The sequence below is a fragment of the Bubalus kerabau genome, chromosome 5, assembly GCF_029407905.1.
Source record: "Bubalus kerabau isolate K-KA32 ecotype Philippines breed swamp buffalo chromosome 5, PCC_UOA_SB_1v2, whole genome shotgun sequence".
NCBI lineage: Eukaryota > Metazoa > Chordata > Mammalia > Artiodactyla > Bovidae > Bubalus > Bubalus kerabau.
In genome coordinates, this window is record NC_073628.1 from 76293211 (window position 1) to 76299210 (window position 6000).

Consider the following 6000-nt stretch of genomic DNA (forward strand, 5'->3'; position numbering starts at 1 on the left):
ATATACTTAGAAGTGGGATTGCTAGATCATATGGTAACTATTTTTTTCTTTTTTGAGGAACCTCCATACTGTTTTTTATAGTGACTGCACCAATTTACATCTTTACCAAAATGCACAAGCATTCCCTTTTCTCTGCATTCTTACTGACATTTGTAATCTTTTGCCTTTTTGATGACAGCCATTCTAACAGGTGCTATCTCACTGTGGTTTTTATTTTCATTATCCTCATCATTAGTGATGTTGAGCACTTTTTTTCATGTGCCTATTGGTCATCTTTCTGTCTTCTCTGGAAAACTATTTGGTTCCTCCATCCATTTTTTAATTGGATTGTTTGCAGTTTTATTATTGTTGTCAATGTTGTTATTGGGTTGTATGGATTCTTTATACATTTTTATATTAATTCTTTGTCAGATAAATATTTGCAAATATTTTCTCCCATTCTGTAGACTGCCTTTTCATTTCATTGATGATTTTCTTTGCTGTGGAGAAGCTTTTTGAATTTGACATAGTCCCACTTATTTATTTTTGCTTTTGTTGCTTGTGCTTTGGTTTCACAATCAAACTTTTATTGCCAAAATCAATATAAAGGAGCTGTTCCTCTATCTTTATTACCAGGAGTTTCACAATTCCAGGTTTTCATTTAAGTCATTAGTCTATTTAAATTTTTCCAAGTGGTATAATAATCATTGCATGTTAATTATTCAATTTTACAACACCATTTATTAAACAGATTATTCTTTCTCCTTTGAATATTCTTGTCTTCTTTGTTAAATATTAGTTGACCATATATATGAGAGCTTATTTCTGGGCTCTTGATTCTGTTTCATTGGTTTATGTGTCTGTTTTTATGCTGGTACCATACTGTCCCAAAGAAAGGCAATGCCAAAGAATGCTCAAACTACCACACAATTGCACTCATCACACACACTAGTAAAGTAATGCTCAAAATTCTCCAAGCCAGGCTTCAGCAATATGTGAACCGTGAACTTCTAGATGTTCAAGCTCTTTTTAGAAAAGGCAGAGGAAGCAGAGATCAAATTGCCAACATCTTCTGGATCATGGAAAAAGCAAGAGAGTTCCAGAAAAACATCTATTTCTGTTTTATTGACTATGCCAAAGCCTTTGACTGTGTGGATCACAAGAAACTGTGGAAAATTCTGAAAGATATGGGAATACCAGACCACCTGACCTGCCTCTTGAAAAACCTGTATGCAGTTCAGAAAGCAACAGTTAGAACTGGACATGGAACAACAGACTGGTCCCAAATAGGAAAAGGAGTATGTCAAGGCTGTATATTGTCACCCTGCTTATTTAACTTCTATGCAGAGTACATCATGAGAAATGCTGGGCTGGAAGAAGCACAAGCTGGAGTCAAGATTGCCGGGAGAAATATCAACAACCTCAGATATGCAGATGACACCACCCTTATGGCAGAAAAGTGAAGAGGAACTCAAAAGCCTCTTGATGAAAGTGAAAGTGGAGAGTGAAAAAGTTGGCTTAAAGCTCAACATTCAGAAGACAAAGATCATGGCATCCGGTCCCATCACCTCATGGGAAATATATGGGGAAACAGTGAAAATAGTGTCAGACTTTATTTTTGGGGCTCCAAAATCACTGCAGATGGTGATTGCAGCCATGAAATTAAAAGACGCTTATTCCTTGGAAGAAAAGTTATGACCAACCTAGATAGCATGTTGAAAAACAGAGACATTACTTTGTCAACAAAGGTCTGTCTAGTCAAGGCTATGGTTTTTCCAGTGGTCGTGTATGGATGTGAGAGTTGGACTGTGAAGAAAGCTGAGCACCAAAGAATTGATGCTTTTGAACTGTGGTGTTGGAGAAGACTCTTGTGAGTCCCTTGGACTGCAAGGAGATCCAACCCGTCCATTCTGAAGGAGATTAGCCCTGGGATTTCTTTGGAAGGAATGTTGCTAAAGCTGAAACTCCAGTATTTCGGCCACCTCATGGGAAGAGTTGACTCATTGGAAAAGACTCTGATGCTGGGAGGGATTGGCGGCAAGAGGAGAAGGGGACGACAGAGGATGAGATGGCTGGATGGCATCACTGACTCGATGGACATGAGTCTGAGTGAACTCCAGGAGTTGGTGATGGACAGGGAGGCCTGGTGTGTTGCGATTCATGGGGTCGCAAAGAGTCAGATACGACTGAGTGACTGAAGTGAACTGAACCATACTGTTTGGATTACTATAGCTTTGTAGTATATTTTGAAACCAGGAAGTAAGTGGCCTCTGACTTTTTTTCTTCTTTTCAAGGTTTATTTGGCCATTCAAGGTCTTTTGTGATTTTATATACATATTAGGATTCTTATTTTCTATTTCTGTGAAGAATGCCATTGTAATTTTGATAAAGATTGCACTGAACCTATAGATAGATTTGAGTAGTATGGATATTTTAGCAATATTAATTAGTCTAATCCATAAACATGGGTTGGTCATAACTTTCCTTCCAAGGAGTAAGCGTCTTTTAATTTCATGGCTGCAGTCACCATCTGTAGTGATTTTGGAGCCCAGAAAAATAAAGACTGACACTGTTTCCCCTGTTTTCCCATTTATTTCCCATGAAGTGATGGGACCGGATGCCATGATCTTCATTTTCTGAATGTTGAGCTTTAAGCCAACTTTTTAACTCTCCTGTTTCACTTTCATCAAGAGGCTTTTTAATTCCTTTTACTTTTCTGCCATAAGGGTGGTGTCATCTGCATATCTGAGGTTATTGAATTTCTCCCAGCAATCTTGATTCCAGCTTGTGTTTCTTCCTTTCCAGTGTTTCTCAACATGTACTCTGCATATAAGTTAAGAAGGAAAGTTATGACCCACCTAGATAGCATATTGAAAAGCAGAGACATTACTTGGCCAACAAAGGTCCGTCTAGTCAAGGCTATGGTTTTTCCTGTGGTCATGTATGGATGTGAGAGTTGGACTGTGAAGAAGGCTGAGCGCTGAAGAATTGATGCTTTTGAACTGTGGTGTTGGAGAAGACTCTTGAGAGTCCCTTGGACTGCAAGGAGAACCAATCAGTCCATCTTGAAGGAGATCAGCCCTGGGATTTCTTTGGAAGGAATGATGCTAAAGCTGAAACTCCAGTATTTTGGCCACCTCATGTGAAGAGTTGACTCATTGGAAAAGACTCTGATGCTGGGAGGGATTGGGGGCAGGAGGAGAAGGGGACGACAGAGGATGAGATGGCTGGATGGCATCACTGACTCGATGGACGTGAGTCTCAGTGAACTCCGGGAGTTGGTGATGGATAGGGAGGCCTGGTGTGCTGCGATTCATGGGGTCACAAAGAGTCGGACACGACTGAGTGACTGATCTGATCTGATAAACATGGGTGATCTTTCCATTTGTCATCTGGTCCTATCACTTAATGGCAAATAGATGGGGAAACAGTGGAAACAGTGACAAACTATTTTGGGGGGCTCCAAAATCACTACAGATGGTGACTGCAGCCATGAAATTAAAAGACGCTTGCTTCTTGGATGAAAAGCTATGACCAACCTAGCATACTAAAAAGCAGAGACAATACTTTGCCAACAAAGGTCTGTCTAGTCAAAGCTATGGTTTTTCCAGTAGTCATGTATGGATGTGAGAGTTGGACTATAAAGAAAACTGAGCGCTAAAGAACTTATGCTTTTGAACTGTGGTGTTGGAGAGGACTCTTGAGAGTCCCTTGGACTGCAAGGAAATCCAACCAGTCAATCCTAAAGGAAATCAGTCCTGAATATTCATTGGAAGGACTGATGCTGAAGCTGAAACTCCAATACTTTGGCAATCTGATGCAAAGAACTGACTCATTGGAAAAGACCCTAATGCTGGGAAATATAGAAGCAGGAGGAGAAGGAGACGACAGTGGATGAGATTCTTAGATGGCATCACTGACTGGATGGACATGAATTTGAGCAAGCTCCAGGATTTTTGATGAACAGGGAACCCTGGCGTGCTGTAGTCCATGGGGTCCCAAAGAGTCAGACATTACAGACCGACTAAACTGACTGCTTGTATTTGACATCTAGTAGCTGATTTCTTCTTAACTCTCTCTTAAGAACACTAATTTCTCATTTGCTTCCCACTCTGATGAACAGTAACATTTCCCAATGACCCCTATGAATATCCAAGTCTTCACCCTGTGCACTGCCAGCCCTCACCTGCAGTGAGGCATGTTTCATCATGGAATAAAGCAAAATAGCTAACAAGCTATTTTGCTTTCCAACTTGTTTTGCTAACATTTTGAAGATGTATGCAAACAACAATGTGCAACACAGTATATAAAGCTCATTAATGAGGCAAAACAGTACACCCAGTGTGGAACTAAAGTAAACTGTTAGCTCATCCAAATTATAGAAATGCCTAGTTTTATTTATATTTGATAAATTGCATATTTGTCAGTCAGTCAGTTCAGTCACTCAGTCATGTCCGACTTATTGCAACACCATGGACTGCAGCATACCAGGCCTCTCTGTCCATCACCAACCACAGAGCCTACTCAGTGAAGCCATCCAACCATCTTATCCTCTGTTGTCCCCTTCTCCTCCTGCCCCCAATCCCTCCCAGCGTCAGGGTCTTTTCAAATGAATCAGCTCTTCGCATCAGGTGGCCAAAGTATTGGAGCTTCAGCCTCAGCATCAGTCCTTCCAATGAATATTCAGGACTGATTTCCTTTAGGATGGACTGGTTGGATCTTCTTGCAGTCCAAGGGACTCTCAAGAGTCTTCTCCAACACCACAGTTCAAAAGCATCAAGTCTTCAGCACTCAGCTTTCATTATAGTCCAATTCTCACATCCATACATGACCACTGGAAAAACCATAGCCCTAACTAGATGGACCTTTGTTGGCAAAGTAATGTCCCTGCTTTTTAATATGCTGTCTAGGTTGGCCATAGCTTTTCTTCCAAGGAGTAAGCATCTTTTAATTTCATGGCTGCAGTCACCATCTGCAGTGATTTTGTAACCCCCCAAAATAAAGTCTCTCACTGTTTCCACTGTTTCCCCATCTATTTGCCATGAAGAGATGGGACCCAGTTCCATGATCTTAGTTTTCTCAATGCCAAGTTTTAAGCCACCTTTTTCTTTCTTTCTTTCTTTCTTTCTTTCTTTTTTTTTTTTTTTTACAACAAAGCAGTTTGTTTGTGATCAGTGTTTGAGACTCTACCACCTTTTTCACTCTCCTCTTTCACTTTCATCAAGAGGCTCTTTAGTTCTTCTCCACTTTCTGCCACAAGGGTGCTGTCATCTACATATCTGAGGTTACTGATATTTCTCCTGGCAATCTTGACTCCAGCGTGTACTTCATCCAGCCCAGCATTCCTCATTATGTACTCTGCATAGAAGTTAAATAAGCAGAGTGACAATATACAGCCTTGACGTACTCCTTTCCCGATTTGGAACCAGTCTGTTGTTCCATGTCCAGTTCTAACTGTCACTTCCTGACCTGCATACAGATTTTTCAGAATGCAGGTCAAGTGGTCTGGTATTCCCATCTCTTTAAGAATTTTCCACAGTTTGTTGTGATCCACATAGTCAAAAGTCTTCGGCGTAGTCAATAAAGCAGAAGTAGATGATTTTCAGGAACTCTCTTGCTTTTTTAATGATCCAAAGCATGTTGGCAATTACATACAAATTTGGACACCTTCACTTATAGGTATTACTTTGCTTTTATATACATTTTCATTTATTTTATTTTATTTTTTGACTGCAGTGTGCGACATGTGGAAACCTTCTGAACTAGGAATCAAACCTGCTCCCCCTGCAGAGGAAGCATGGAGTCTTAACCACTGGACCATCAGTGAAGTCCTACTTTGCGTTTAAAATGGAATAAACAGCAGGTTTCCAAATGAAAAAAAAAATTCTGATAAATTTCTTGCTCAGGACTTGAATTTTGATAAAGTAGGAAAGTCAGAAAATTATTGCAAAGATGACTTTTATATCCCCCAATAATGTAATTCTTCAGTACTGGAAATTATTTTCTTTTTACTTGCTATGA